Genomic DNA, 16,542 nt, shown 5'->3' on the forward strand with positions numbered 1-16,542 from the left:
CACACACACACACACACACACACACACACACACACACACACACACACACACACACAGTCACTCAAGCATATTTATGTACATTTTTCTGCATTGGTGGCAGAAGCTTAAATTTTCTCTGCTAATTGTAGGTCTGTTAGATTTTTTTAACCAAACCTACCAATTTGGAGAAGAGCTGTTTCACATTTTTACTGTAATTGCACTGCAAAGTACAAGAAAAGTACATGCTGCAGCATGCATGGTTTTATTTTGAGTGGCTCAAATAAAATAAAAAAATGCCAGCAACTTGAAGGTCAAACAAAGTTAAACTAGCTTCCACTGAGTGATCCATGCTTTACATGCAGTTTTAGGTCACTGTACAAACAAACAGGAAATCATCATCCACATCCTGAGCACACAAATGCACACCAGAAAGCCTTGTCTTTTCCAATCTGATCAGGGAACTGAACTCAAGATCTATTGAAAGCCAAGCTTTCCTTTAAAATATTACAAATAAAATCGGGCACATATTTTCTCCTCAGAAAAAAAAATCCCACATGCACTAGACATACTTGATATACAGCTAGGTAAACCTTCCGGCTCTCCCAGAGGGGAATATTGTGCTTAATGATAGCCTGGATGGGACGGTAATGACACCCTATTGAGATAATATGACAGTGGCAGGCCTTAAAAAGCCCCCAAAAGATCCCACGTTGATCTCTTCTAAGTAGCTGAATCAAGGCTGGGAGGATTTAATTGCCAGTCTGTCTCTTCGTTAGACGCAGAGGAGCTGACTGGGGATTCCAAGAGTCATGGAGAGAAGAAAGATGGGCACTAGGGGAGGAGGTATAATGCAAAAATAATGGCATGGAATGAGGTGAAGACAGCCTGCATCTGAGATCCCTGCCTACCTACCTCCAGCTACCAATCTACAACTCAGTGTTACCCAGTGTCCAGAATTGCCCAGAATACATACGAGGGCCAGTGCACGTGCTTGATCCACAGAAGCAGATGTACACCCTTTTAATCCTTCAGATAAATCTCCTGCTGGAAACTGAACTTTTGGAGGCTACTGGGTTTTGTTTATTTGCAGGGTATGTGTAGATAGAGGCACTCACACACTGATATAGACATGCGTGAACAAATATCAAGTGGGATGGTCTATCTATCTACACAGACTTTAAGTGTATATATTTTAGGGCTTTCATCAGCTTTAGAAAGTCAAATCTCCCAAAAAATTTCCCAGTAAAGGTGGTCCAATAAAATGATGTTTCTCTATTACTTGACATGATTAATATACAGTTTTTGTGTGGTTCCACCTTAAATCAATGATGGCACTTAAAATGAAACACTTTGGTGGGGTAGCCACTTGCTGGTTCTCATGTTACAACCTGCACCAAACCATTCAGGGTAGGAGGAGGAACTGATTTAATGAAAATAAGTCTGAATTGGCCTGAGACTCATTGCATTCCAGTGTGATATTTATCTCGACGGTCATAAAAAGGGCTATGTAATTTAACTTGAACTATAGCACAAGCGTAAAATGATTTTTCAGGGCAAGGCATAGCAAGTGTGTAGTCTGTGCATGTCTGTCTATGTGTGTGTGTATGCGAGTGTCTGCGATGACAGTGAGGGTTTGTGCTGTTTTGAGGTCAATAATGACAGACGAATAGCTGTCAGGGTTAATGGGAGGGGACAGCCAGGGATGATGAGAACACAGAGCGAACACTGCTGTGCAATTCAACACAGGCAGAAGCTAGAGACAAGGCACACAGGGTCAAAATGGGAGCATAAAGCAAACACACAAACACTCTATGTGCAAACACACACTCTGTGTGGCTGCCCTCGTCAGGGAATCAGTTTGAATTTATTTTCTAACTTTAAGCCATAGGCCCAGTTCAACAAGGGCACAAAAACATACAATGCATGCTTGGTGCAATATTTTGCAGCCTCACTTAAAATGAAAGTATCATCACTTAATTGTGAGTAATGATTGGGAAGTTTGTATAAAAGTATAAAATCACCTGTGTTGATGCAAATAAGGGCAGTTAAACTAAACTCTAAATGCTTAAGCACCTTTGATGGCAAAGCACAGCAGTTTGCTTCCACTAATTTCAGTCTTTTTTGTAGAACTTAGGCTTCTACAAATAAGCCAAAAATATTTTAGGTTGCTGGATTTCTCATAAAAAGCCACCAAAGGTCGGTCTTAAATAATTTCTGCCTGCATACATGAACATTAGCTTTACAAAGATGCTGTTTTATATGCACTATATGAAGCTCCTAAGGGGTTTTCACTATTTGAGATGTAACCCTCCATTATAATACACTGCAGCTGTTGTGAATTTATACTGATAAGCTGCCATCGTTTGAAGCTGGTGACAATCTTTTCAGAGTCACGTTTGATCATCAAAAGATATTTGTTGTGGAGCTAAAAGAGACAAAGAAAAATACTGTACAGTTGCATTTTGTATTTGGTCAGTTGTAACTGACAACTGTGACATGAATGTGAGCAATTAGATCAAACCTTAACAGTTTCAACACTTTTATAAAAGCTAAGAGAACATTCTGAGATTCTATATTCTCCCATGCTTCCCTTCAAGTTGTCTGCTGTCTGTTCTCATTCTTTCTCAGGTTTCTATCTTTTTCATATAGTTTTCTTTTGTAATGAATGCTCCTCCCTTGCCAAAAGTCAGGCTAGTAAGATGATCACAGTTGCTGTCCAGAAGAGATGCATCTGAGTATCACTAGCTGCAGGCAAAGTCTGAGTCAGTGATGGATGGACTGTTGGAATGCTGGATGATGAGGAGTAGAGGGGGGCATTGCTTTGTTGTGTCTCTTGAAAAAGACTAATTTACTGTTTTAACAGCCGCTTACACCTATGCAGAAAGGGGAGAGGAGGGACAGAAGGCAGGATGACAAGATGGCGTTCTTCTGGGAAGGAAGCACACTGGAGCATGAACCTCCTCTATCTCCCTTCTCTCCACCTGTCTTTGGCTGTTTGTTGTTTTCCTCCTTGCTCCCATTTTCCCATTTATTCCATGGCACCCAGCCCCCACCCAACCCCCACCCCATCTCCTCCCTTTCTTCCCTTGTTCAGGGCTCAAGTCACACACCCAGGTGGAACAATAGCCTGTGACTTCATTCCCATGCACCGCTCAGAGACTAGTGCCCTCAGGTATGGAATTCTATCACTCAACAATAAACAGGTGGATCAACCCAAATACACTTCGGAGGAGATCGACAAAGGCACGAGATTCTCTCTGAGATTAGACCCCCACCCCAAAGGAAGAGAAAGGAAGGAGGCATGATGGCTTGGAGGAAGGAGGAGGCTGGGAGTTAAACACTATATAGCTGCAGTGTTTGAGGAGCAGCAACCATAATGTGCCCCTGCTTGTGTTTGCCACTCTATTTCACCGACTTCCATTCCCCAAGGAGGATGGGGGGCAACATGCTATCAGCCTAATAGAGAGGGGGGGGATACTTTATGAGGTTGACAAGCGCTGCTTTCATTTCAGGCCTGCAGTGCCATTTCTATGAATATGATAACTAACGAGCATGTCCTCTAACACGCGCCTCTCTGTCCAGTTCTGAGCAATCCTACCACGGCTCAATCTCTTTAAGTGCTCTGGGGTCTCTGCTGTAATGTCATTTGTCATTGAGGTCGAGAAATGACAATTTTGTTTAAATCAGAACTCATCACCCCACAACTACAGTCAGATATGGAAGGCAAGCCACAAAGCAATTTTAGGCATAAAATTGAAATTCTGAAATTCAAAAAGCTGAGCTGAAAAGGTTCTTGAAGAGATTTTTAATATAAATTTGGCCACACAAAAACACCCCGCATGGATGCTAATTCCCATGGCAGTGCTCACTTTACGAAAAAGGGAAACCTCTGTGAACCAGACCCCAGCTCGTTTGTCAAAGCTGAGAGGAATGCTTTCCTTTGGTTGTCTCGTACTTACAAGCTAAGTCGAGAGCGAGCTTTACACTTCTCATACCCACTTCCACACCTTTAAGCTCAGCTGAGACATATTCAGCATATTTTTCCATGATACCAGGTGATGCATTATTCAGTGAGCTCAGGTTGATCTTAGCTATAATAAATCTTTGGTCTATAGAAATGTGAAACACAAAAGGCACACACACAAACTTGCCTCTCTTCTTTTAGTGTTGATGCATGATGAAAAAAGAGGAACTGAGCATCCATGAATCACACCTCCATGGAGAGATCTTAAACAAAGCGCATTATGGATAAAAGGAGCGCTTGGCTTTTGAGAAGCAATCCAAAGCAGTATGGTAATGAGAGTAATGAGGATATCAGACACTGAATGTGGTGCAATATGCTTGTTAAATGTGACAGCTGAATTACATCAGAGCTTCGTCCCTGTGAAGCAAAAAACTTGTGAAGCAAACATTCACGCTGACATGTGACGACACCTTACTGTAGCTGTGTTCAATCATAATCTACAACAGGGTAGCAGGGACACCTGGAGATGAGCAACACTGGCTTCCAATTGGAGAGCCATAAGATGCTAAAGGGTAACCTGGCAAGGCGTATGTATCTGAATCAATTTGCTCATCAGTTGTACAATATCCTCTTTGCCTTTGTGAGGCGCTTAAGAGGTTTTACCTTCAGTTTGGTAGAATTATATTTTTGTCAACATTCACATCAATTTATCAAGCAGAAAAGTTCACCTTTTTGCTTTTCAGGAGAGATCTATCCAAAAAGGTCAATAAATAAAGGTCTTTATCAATATGCAAAAGAAATAGAAATAAAAAGCATTTATCATGCTGTCTAACAGTAAATGCTTATGTTTCATGTAAGGCTTGCATGTCCGGTATGACTTATACATGTGGCCCCTCCTTCTTTTTTCAAGTTATTTATTTTGCGCTCATGCTTATCAATACATTCACTAACCACATCATTAGGTACACCTGTTCAACTGCTCATTGATCCATATATTTACTCCAATCAGGAAATCACATGACACTAACTGTCCATTTAGGCACAGTCTGCACAGGCTCACTAAAGTTAAAACAGAAGTAAAAGTAAGTAAGTAAGTAAAATTTATTTATATAGCGCTTTTCACAGATAAAAATCATAAAGTGCTTTACAACACAGAAAATGGGAATATAAAAACAATATAACAGTAAATAAAACAATGTAAAACAATAAAACTATAAAAACAGCATAAGAAGCAATTAATCAGATGCTTTTCTAAATATTACATTAGAACACTAGAACATTAGATGAAATGTTAACTTGTCTACTGTGATAACAAATGTTGGTATAAACAACATAAACCATGGATTCATCCTGCCTTGTATCAGTGGTTCAGGCTGCTAGTAGTGGTGTAATGATGTTGGCGATATTTTCTTGGCACATTTTGAGCCCGTCACCAACTGAGCATCATTTAAATGCCACAGCTTACCTAAGTATTGTTGCTGACCGTGTCTATTCCTTTATGATCACAGTGTACCTGTCTTCTGACAGCTGCTTCCAGCAGGATAACACATCATGTCACAAAGCTTAAATCATCTCAAACTGATTTTGCGGACATGACAATGAGTTGGCTGCACACAAATGGCCTCCACAGTCATTGCATTTCGAGCGCCTTTAAAATGTGTGTGGATAATTTAAATCATGGATGTGCAGTCTACAACTCTGCAGTAACTGTGTGATGCTTTCATGTCGATATGGACCAAAATCTCTGGGAAATGTTTCCAGCACCTTGTTGAATCTAAGCCACAAAGAATTTAGGCAGTTCTGAAGGCAAATGGGAGTCCAACTCATCCAAAAGCTTTAACTAAAAAAGAAACCAAAGTTAATGTTGTATGTGCAAAATGACAAAAGGAGCCACATTCCTGAGCTAACTGTGGTATATAGCCAAAGAGATATTCAGAGATAAAATACATATAAATAATAAACTACTTTCTTCTTCTTTCAGTTTCTTTTCCATATGGAGAAGCTCCAGTTTTGCTCATCTTATCACAAAGACTGGAAATGGGAGGAAGAGATGTCAGCTTCTCTCTGTAAAATTTTCCAAAATTTACATATCCGACAGTGACAAGAGCGGGGGAAAGATTAACATAGCCTGATAGGACAAAGTGCTGATTTGACATAATCTCATAAAGAGAGGGACAGTAGTCAAGGAGAGGGCTCTGAGAAAGCAGAGAGGAAAACCAAGTCCGATGCTGCAGTGTAGGTGCTGCTTGCCTGTGCTGCCCGGGCCTCTTTGTTATTATGATTTATTTTTTAATGAGCGGCACTGCCCTCCCCTCTGCCACACAAAGCCCTGATTGAATCTGGCGTTCCATTAGCATGTTAAAGAGGCCCAGCTTCATCTGTGAGCCGCTGACTGACAGTGGATATCATCTCTGTAATTGCTCCATATACTGGACCCAGAGAAAGCCAGAGACACAGAGAGAAAGAGAGACAGAGAGGGAGAAAATAGTTGTGGGAGGGGGGAGGGTTGAAGAAAGATAAGGAGGGAGGGATTAGGATTTAAAAGTGGGGATGCTGGAAAGAAGGGGGAGATGAGAGGGGCTGGTGGATCGAGCTCCATCTCAGAATATCTCAATTTGGTACAGTTGGTACCCCATGCAGAGCAGTGGGAATAGTCTGTTTGAATAAGTCATTTTTTTTAAGCTACACTCGCAGCTTTTGACACTTATCAAAGCAAAAACAGTGGCAGCGTTTCGTAACAGAAGCCCTGCTTTTACGAAGCTGTTACACAATCAAACCAGAAATGTTATGTTTGTCGCTGTCGTGTCAGGTAAGGACGTGACACTCTGACGCGTTTGTGCGCACCACACGTCCCTCTCCGTGTCCTATGCTCTCTCCTTACCCCTTTACAGAATGGTTTTATTGTCTTCCTCTATTTTTGCACTCACTCCCTTCTCTCCAACTCTTTCACGTCTACTTCCTCATCCCCTGCATCACTGAGCGCCTCCCCTCCACCTCCTCCATGGCTCCCGCTATTCCCTTTCACTGTTCCCCTCTCTCCCTCTCTTTCTATCTGCCCTTCTCTGTCTCTGCAGTAAATGGTAATTGAACAAACCATGTGGTGGAGAAGAGCCGCAGAAAAAGATGGTTATCTTAACTCCACATGCCATGCATCCAAAATTAATCCTCCTCCTTCCATTTCTCCCTCGCTCTCTATTCCTTTGCTATGCTGTGACAGTGTGACGTGCACGCAGTCCCACAGCATCGTCAGCTCTGTGTATTAACGTTGGAAGACAGCCCAATGGTACCATGGTGAGCGAGTGTGCATGTGTGTGTATGTGTGAGATTACCATGTGCAGTGGCAGCATATTTCCAATCCTAAGGAAGCGAGGTGACAATGAAAGATGTCTCACAAGCAAAGGAGGATGCACAACACAAAAGTGCACAACATTGCAACATTGCTTTCCTCATCACATCCCATTGCGATTCTTGTATATTTACTATAGATAACAATAATCTATTTCACCAATCCTTTTGGGTCCTCATAAATACTTTCAAGTTTTATTTTCACACACTCTTCGGTTAGACTTAGGCACGGAAACTAGTTGGGTTAGCTTAATAAAAGATAATAAAATGGAGCTATTTATAAAGCTACTCACATTTGAAGCTTTTCCTCCATTTTCTGAGTTATGTGAGACAAGAATGCAGCTCCATTTGACGTATGTTTAGTCGTATAAAAAAGGAGCAGCTGCAGCTGCAGGAAAACAAGACCATAAATGGAAAAGATGTGTTGATTACAAATGTAGGTCTAGATAAAAATAGTGTTTCTTCCAAGTTAATTGAGAACTTTAGTTTCTTTAGTTATATGAAAACTTTTTAGGAGACAGGGAATACAGAGCACAGACAGGGTCTGCAGTCCTCCAATAAAAACACATTGCTCTTGACAGAACGTGTTTTTTTATCAGGTAGGAAAGCTAAGTTGCAACATTATTTCACAGGAACACTGTGGTTTGATATTAAATAGTATTTTGAACCAGGTCAAATACCTATACGTGCCTCCCTTTTTCTTGTTATATATGAAACCAACATTTCGGCTATTTATTATCCTAAAACTTTACATTTTCTAAATGATCTTAACTCCAGCCTAAACCACAGAACACCTAAAGACTAAGCACTCTACAGAGACACTCAATCGTGCGCACACATTCGCACACCCTCATCCTGCTGCACCCTCCAGGCATACTCTGCTCCACTAACACAACACGAAATCTCTGACACTCACAACACATTTACATGACATTACTGCTGAAGTGCTATAAAATCTGTGCCTGAATATCAACTGTTGAGATGCATCATTTGTTTCTGTGTACAGAGGAATCTGTGCAATAGCAACACACAACAGGAGCACTCGTTTAAATTGAACTTCTTGTCATGAACACCACTTTACCTTTGGCCTGTAAACTTCGAATATTAGAGAAAGTGTGTGTGTGTGTGTGTGTGTGTGTGTGTGTGTGTGTGTGTGTGTGTAAAAAATGAATTTTGAGTTGAAGCTATATTCAAGTGTGCATGTTAGATTTTAATGATCTCCTTTGGGCTCCTGTGGGTTGCTCTGGGTTTAGCATGGTAATCAAGGAGCATGTTGACACACACTGTTAGTCAGATTGATGTGTTTGTTTGGGTGGTGCAGGGCTACGCGGCTTTACACAGTGATGGACTACATTAGCCACTTGCTACTAATCTGAGAATTAATGGCTTTCCCCAGTGGTTCCCGTGCACAATGTTTTATTCAGATGCTCGCTGGGTCCGTTCGTAAAGTATTTAGATCTATCACTGTTAGGTTCCCTTGGACAAATACTCTATCCAAGTCAATGTAGCCATGTCTGAAGAGGTAGTTTGTCACCAGCAATTATCCTCCAAGTTATACCCTTTCTCAACTATCTCAAACATAGCAAACAGGACACGTGAGATTTTCAGATTCCCCTAAGGTCAATGCTGACATATGTATGCAGGTGCATTTATCTAAAGAAGAAGACCAAAAGAACCAGATGACACAACTCTCTTCAGTTCTATTTGATTCCCCATTTTATGCAAACGTGCTCTGACCAAAAATCATGTGTCTATCGAAGGCTGCTATTGTAGTTTCTAAAGGTTTGACCACAGTTCTTAAATCAGAGGTGTAATTTTCTCATGTCTGGTTCTGTTCTTATACTGAGTTTCCATGGCACGCCGATGATGCAGACTGCGTGTTTTGTGTTCTAGCTGCTGCTAAAAGGATAGACAGCTGTGACGCTACAGTGATGACGACAACAAACCATTATGTAGACTTTCCCGTTTGTGCCCTGCATGCTGCATACCTCCCACACCCACCCCCTTTACTCTCATCTCTCTCCATCCTGCTATTGGAGGCTCAGACTGCGGCAGAGCAGGGCAGTGAGATGAAAAACACAATGATTGTTTCTGATGAACAAGAGGGGCTCCGTGAGAGGGAGAGAAAAGAGAGCGGGTCTCTAAGAGTGACAGAGCAAAGGGTAGGAGAACGCAGGAAATCAGAGCATTGTAAAGGTCAGTGTTTGGTTATACAGGAACACCGAAGACTGTGGAGAGTAACAGCTCCGCCTCCCAATTTTGTGTATATTTGTGTGTAGTTGGATAAGAGAAACTAAAGGAAGGAAAGAGGGAACAGACAGGAAGGCAGGGCGCTGGGCTGTACAGTAAAGAGTCTCACCTTGTTCTGCACCATGCACACACAGCACCCCAGCTGTCATCCAGCTTCACTCTCTTTCTCCGTCAGGGCCAGTGAGGACATGCATCATTCATGAGCAGAGACTTATTTGGCTGCGTCATCTCCTCCCATAACTGTCAATAACTTTTTCCCGGCTGTGGCTCCACCTTTACTTCAGGAGTGTGCACTGGACAGCAAATTTTACATCATAAATAGCATTTTGTCCTAGAGACAGCAAACTGCAGAAAGTTTTAAGAAGACTAGGTGGTGATGAATCTATTTCCTCATAATGTTCAAAATTGGGCATTCCAATATTGAAAGCCATGGGACCTAATATCTGTGGCACAAAGTGAATGATACAAAAGTCTTTTTAAAGGGCCGAAAGCAAGTGGCACTCACTGTAATTTAGAGCAATTAAAGGGATTGTATTTAAAGGAAACACCAAAACATGTCCCACAGAAATGTAATGTTCTAAAATATATATCTGCTCCTTTAGGAAAAGAAGAACCAAATGTAACAAGAAAGGCTAATTATCTAAGAACTGCTGTGTCCTGCCCTCAGCACCCTTTTTGTCCAGGCTGTCCTCTTTCCTGAGCCCCTGCGACGCAACCTGCTGCGAGGCTGCCTGCTGTGAAGGTCACTCTCCCTGCAGCTATGGATTACACAGGCACGCACAGTCAGGCAGAATACGATACTGCCCTTGAGGGGAGGTCTGAGGCTTTGGTTGGCAGAGACAAGGCCTCTGGAACTTATGGACCCACCAGGACCAGCCAGTGTGATAACCAAGCAACCTCATGTCAAGAGTTGGTAGGTGGATGGAAAGGAGCAAAATAAATAGAATAAAACCACAAGAAATCTATCACTTCATACATTCATCCATCAGTCCATTCAGTGGTGGGAAAGAATTAAATAAATATACAACTATATATACAAATACTGTAGGAATAATAATGATTTTGCATTAAACTCACCATTACACAAAAGAATAGAAGCTACTTAAAATATTAATAAGAAAAGAAGCAAACAGGTATGGATAGAAATAAAACCCCTAGCTGAGGAGTTTAGGATTCACACATGGTCGTAAAGCTGCAGCCAAGTGCTTTAAAATGATCAAAAAAATCAAAATCTTACAATCCAATATAATGAGTTGCAATATTCTAGATGTGACAATTTAAAGAAGCAACTAAGACCTTTTGAATATCAGCATGAAGAAGAACAATGGAGCAATAAAGCTGAATAGTCCAGCTAGTGTGCAGAACGGCAGTAATCAGAGAGACAAGATGACAGATTTGGTGTTTTTGGTTGCTTTGTATAGTCATTTTAAATGGAAGCTACAGTAGAAGATGCAGCAAATATAAATAGAAAAGAAAAATCAATACTGTGCTTTCTAATAATATGCTCCAGTGGAAGCATATAGACAGAGGGGGGGAAATGGCTATGGATAGAGGCTTTTGGAGCATATCACGTGGGCGGCATAGGTGAAGAAAAAAACATTTATCATTAACAAATGATAAATGATAAATAAAAAAAAGACTGTCCAATAAATCTGCATGATTCCGACTGACTGAAGACTGGGCGAAAATTGAGGAAAATTAGCAGCGAACAGTTGGCTGTTGTTAAGGTCATTAGTTACTTTGACCAGCCCTGTTTCAGCGCTCTGAAGAATACGAGGCTGGTCTAAAAGGATTAAAATCAATAGTCATCTTTGGTTTCTAGTGAAATGGGTCAAATATTTCATGCTTAGGGCCGGGTGAAAAACTGCCAGTGGATAAAGGATAAAACAGTGGAAGCAAAAGGGTTTTTAAAATATTTTTAGAGAGGAACTTAGTTGTTAAAGTGTCATAATTTTAGCGTTCAGCTGTGTGATGTGAAAACACTTAAACTAACCAGTTAGCAGCTACAGGTCGAGGTCCACAATGTGGTAGTTAGGACCCACACGTATATGGACAATATGACTCATTTTTTTAGTGAAGGAGAATAAAACTGATTGTCAGTGTTGGGGAGTAATGGAATACCGTCGTTACGTATTTAAAATACAAAATATGAGTAATTGTATTCCGTTACAGTTACTGTTTAAAAAGATGGTATTCAGAATACAGTTACTTTGCTGAAATAAATGGATTACACGGCGGTATTAAGAGGCTCTAATGCCTGTGTCTCAGTCTCGCCGCCCATGAAACCCCTACTTGCGGCCCGATAATGACGTGAAGAAATATTTTAAAAAAAATATTCACAAAAATGATTTAATATGAAGGCAATAGCAGCGTATTACAGGCATAGGCCTAAAGCATGTAGCCTCATGGGCAGTGTAGTCCGTGCTGCAGGGAGAATGGACTGCCCCTCTGTGAGCGAGGGAGGGGGGAAAAGGAGAGTGGTCACCGAGCAGAAACGGAAGCTGGAAGCATGTAAATATAATAATAACCACTGCAGCCAAAAAGAGAGTCTGACGAGCGTATGGCGAGTAACCTTCAGTAAAAGTAATAAATCACACAGCAATTCATGTAGTTGTAAAAAGCATGATAATATAATAGGTAATCCAAAGTATTCAGAATATGTTACTCTCATTGAGTAACGTAACGGAATACGTTACAAAATACATTTTGGGGCATGTAATCTGTAATCTGTAGTGGAATACATTTTAAAAGTAACCTTCCCAAAACTGCTGATTGCAGATGATAGAAGATGCTTCAGTTTCCAGCTTGTCCTTCTGTTACTTCTTTCTTACCTTTTTTATTTATCTAGTATGGTGTGTGAATTAAGAAAAAAAAGGCAATTTCAAGAAAAGATTTTATTTTTCTGTTTTTAGCAGGTGCTGCTGAAACTGGCACCGCTTTGAAAGTGTTATTAAATTTAAACATTAAACACAATAGGTTTTCTTAGTAGAGGTACAATGAAACTAAAAGCTGAGGATGAGAAACAACAATCGCAGGCACAAAAGGGAAATTTAATACCACGGTCTTCAGTCGTCACTCTGTTTCCTAGTTTGAAGTCAAATGTGGGAGATGGCACCTTTTATCCTGCAAAATGGTGCAGTGAGGGTCAGTGTCCTCTGAGTGGGACAGGAGCCATTTGACAACACCACTCTCTGGAGTCATGCCACTGTTTGGAGGTCAGAAAAGGAAAAAAAATATACATATATACCCACACACAGACACACATGGCATTGTCCTCTCCCTGCTGTGACCTTAATTTGTTCTGTCTTGAGTATGAGTACCTACTGGGCAGCTGATGCACCTTAAGAGAGCAAGCTGACAGCATTATATATATATATTGTTTTGAGCATATGCATGGGAAAGATGCAGACAGACAGAGGAGGGTAAGGATTTGAAAAATAAAACACCACAAGGACAGACTATTGGTGTGCATGTGTTTTGAAGACTGCAAGTCTCAGGTGAATTTTGCTCATATTCACAAATTTTAACTGGCAGCAGTCTGAAACCAAGGCTGATGTTGGTGTATGCAGCAGCACTAATAACAGCAAAACTCCCCAAAATAAATAAACAATACACACAAGCTGTCTCTCTGCAGGCTAATCTTCTAATGAAGATTTGTGGCAGTGGCTGCTTGGTGATTATTGGCCTAGAACGAACACAAAAGCCATCTTTTCGCTACTGTAAATAAAACCTCGCATTTACACAAACGGTTGCAGGTGAAAATGAGAAAACTTAGGCTGGAGGCAGAAATGTTACTTTTATAGCGTATGGGCTGGCAAATGTTTTGCTTTGCTGTGCTGTCAAACGTCTCATGCTACAGTTAATAAGCAAAACCACTACAAGCCCAAACATTAACCACCATTATTCAGATTTGAAAAATGTAATGTGAAGTCGCTTATGTTCATGCGGTAATTCCTGTCTCACTGGGACAAGTGCACCAATCCTGACTATGCTAATTTTATGGAAATGTTTGTTTCCATCCTTCCTCTTCGGTTCCATTTGTTACATTTTATCAGTTCTCTTTTGAACTACATTTACTGCCACTGCATGTTAGCTAAAAGTTATGTTAAATATATAAGCAACCATTCCTCCATCTGTGCGTCCCACAACAGTGTCTGCTGCTGCTGCATTAGGCAAAGCTGCCCAGTGGAAAATCTTTACATGCATAAATGCAAAAAGGTGTTTTTTTCTATGAGATACACGACTCACATGAATGACCTCAGGTACCTCTTCACCCCTGCGTCCCTTACAGCCTTCTAATCCACACCTCTCTTTACCTTCCCTGTGCACCCCCAAGGCAGGGAGCTGTGGTGCAGGTCCCGGCAGAGTCCCTTATCATCCCTCCCGCTTTCCTACTTAGGGGTAGGGCCGCATGTTCAGGGGAGAACTTGTTCAAAGACAGGTGTGCATACCAGACGCCTGTGTTAAGACCTACGCCATGCGGTTTCCATAACTACCTGCTAGTGAGGCTTCCCCGGCACTCATCCAAGACTGCGCTAAACCCTTCTGATAGCTCTAGCTACACTAGCTGTCAATGGGCAAGACTCCACAGAGGGCAGGTCGGAGCTCAACCTACTGACGCCTTTTTGTCACCCAGCCTTTCTGCTACTCATCATCAAGCATCATACATACATTTAAACATGCTGGAAGAGATTTAGTTGGCAGAGGTAAGGCGTTAGGGGTGGAGATTTAAGCTATTTTGAGCTGTTCATGTAACATTAAGGATTAAAAGCTAGCTTAAGGCTTCTTGGAACCAAACGCTGGTAGCATTCATTCAGTCTGTGTGCCCAGCAGTATGTAGTCGAGCAAAGTGAGATTTGTTTAGATGACTGAGGTACCATAGTGAGGACATGTCCTTGTGGTTATAAGTGAAGTTCAGGCAGAGCTTTAGGACAGCAGTATGTTAGATATACTGCTCATATTTCCTCTTGGTATGAGTCAGATGATACAGAGACAGAAGTGCTCCATGTTTGCTGTCACAAGGAAGCATGGATTTCACCCTTTAGCCTAGCTGTAACCAAAGAATTGTCACTCCACCCCACATCCAGCGTTCCTCATCTCACTGTTTTCTCATTTCCTTCTTTATCGCTTAGGTCCCAGTCCTCCTACACTACTCACTCAATCCCGCTTCTCATTCTGTGCTTCATGGAGATCCTCCTTCTACCCTTTAGCTTCCTCCTTGCTAGCCATGCTCCTATGAAATGACCTTGCTGCAACTCAATTGATTTCTCTTCTGTCTTTGTGTGAAACCCTATCTCAACAGCACTCAGAGGAATTTCCTCTTCCCCCCCAGAGCTGGAAAGAGCTAATTCTCTTTCATGAGGACACTTTTCACTCCATTTTATCTATCTGCTTTCCTCGTTCTCTTCCCCCTCCACTTCTACTCTCTTCTCGTTTGAGCACACAGAAATAGAACAGGCATGATTAATGCAACATCTTTCGCAGCCAAACGTTAGCTTTGCTCAACCTTTTTACACTTGGCTGCCGTTTGAACCTTACAAAACTGCAAGTGAATTATCAGATCATTACATCATCATAAATGCTTGATTCTTTCTATACATGAGCGTGATCAGTAAAGAGAAAACAAAAGGAATAAGAGATCAAATAAACATTTGAGTATAGGAATTATTTCACGATTTCATATATGACATACAAACTGCTGAATCAGATAATAACAGTATACACTGAATACTCAAATCTCTTCAATTTAATTTGCAGAATTCGTGTGCAATTAAATCAAAAATTCAACAAGCAGTGAATATAAAAATGGTCTTATTATAGATTTATGTCACTGCACTGTCCTAATAGTCCAAGTATTTCAAATTATGTTAGAGATGAATAAAATAAACCATTGCATAACAGAGTGCCATGTAAGTGCTCAGCATTTTCACAGGAGTTGTTCTGAACTCAGTTATGATTCACTAACCCTTATAGTGAGAGAGAGAGTACTGAAGAGAGAGCTGAAATGTGATTTTTTATATTTTCATGTAATGTAAAAACACTGATTACTTAAATATTTAACCAGTGGCAGTGCAGTGTTAAACAGGAAGCAAAGCTTTTGATCTCCAGTCTTTCATCAAAGCAGCTGTATGACACAAGGTGATTCAATACCAGTATGGGCAAAAGAGAACACCTGTGCAATGTTAAGCCACCTTGCATAGGGAATGTAAATAAACATATTAACAATTTTTTGTTGCACACAGGAAACCCTAAAGAAAAGAAAGTCACAGTTCACGAACATAAATAAAATAAAAGACAATTAGTAAGCTTTGTCATGAAAAAAAAGAGCACAATTAAGCAAAGACATCAGGAAAATAGATGACAAAAAATATTACACCTCTACATGATAAAGGCAACACTGTCTCTTTGAAAACACTAGAGAGCTGCAGTGTGAAGAATCATCTGTGCCTCTTTCCACTTTGTGATCAGACAGACTGTTGAAGCATACAGAACATTTTCCAGGCTTCAACTCCCAGGTGTCTTGTAGCCCCAGGATTCCCAGTAAGTAGTCAGCCAGCTTGCCTTGGTGAATGCACTAATGTGACACCATAATCACGCACAGGTGCATTTCTGTGCTTCACAGCGCAGCAGCAAAGCGCCAGGTTTTTTTGGTGGTGGTGGCAGGTGCCGTGGGCCCTAGTGGGTGCTTCATAAACGGCACAAATCGGTTTTATTTTCACTGTTTGCTTTTTTTACTTTATGACTATAACTCACAAAAAAATACTATGTTTACTCCAGGATCATTCTAATTTTCACTAAAAAAAACCTTTAATACAGGGCACTGCGGGGAGACCAGTGAAAACATGGGAGTCAGGAAATCACACACCTTTACCTTTTGCTGCTCCGCAGTGTGCCACACAAACACGTGCACACACACGCACACACAAACAAACACAATGGGTTTCCATCCCACCAGTCCAATAACAGGCCTATTCATTAGAGTCTCTTACAGACAGTATTGACAA

The 16,542-nt window shown here is 41.0% G+C and overlaps 1 protein-coding gene across 3 annotated transcripts in view; it reads right to left on the reverse strand.

Moving 5' to 3' along the window:
* Nucleotides 1–16,542, reverse strand: part of znf385a (zinc finger protein 385A) — a 59,296-nt gene that overhangs the window by 32,546 nt on the left and 10,208 nt on the right. The window lies entirely within an intron of this gene.

Source organism: Haplochromis burtoni, unplaced genomic scaffold (assembly GCF_018398535.1).
Source record: "Haplochromis burtoni strain Fernald_Lab_line unplaced genomic scaffold, NCSU_Asbu1 Contig_9, whole genome shotgun sequence".
NCBI lineage: Eukaryota > Metazoa > Chordata > Actinopteri > Cichliformes > Cichlidae > Haplochromis > Haplochromis burtoni.